The sequence below is a fragment of the Otolemur garnettii genome, unplaced genomic scaffold (assembly GCF_000181295.1).
Source record: "Otolemur garnettii isolate 467f Iridium unplaced genomic scaffold, OtoGar3 scaffold00112, whole genome shotgun sequence".
NCBI lineage: Eukaryota > Metazoa > Chordata > Mammalia > Primates > Galagidae > Otolemur > Otolemur garnettii.
Window position 1 is genome coordinate 2,185,420 of NW_003852507.1, and position 301 is coordinate 2,185,720.

The window sequence follows — 301 nt, forward strand, 5'->3', positions numbered from 1 at the left end:
TGTAAGTTGACCATCCAAGGGACTGTTTGTAAACAAACTGGTCAACATACAGAAGTGGAATTAGGCCTATGGTACTGATATGTACATGTGGTACATGTCTGGTCTATGAAAATTAGGTCAACTTGAGGTGGTCAGTGTAGGGAGATGGTCAACTATGGAAATTTTACTGTATAAGAGATAAATATGGCTTGGGGCCTGTGCACAGTGGTTATGGTGCTGGTCATAGGCACCGAGGCTGGCGTGTTTGAACTCAGCCTGGGCCAGCTAAAAAACGACAACTGCAACAACAACAAAAATAGCC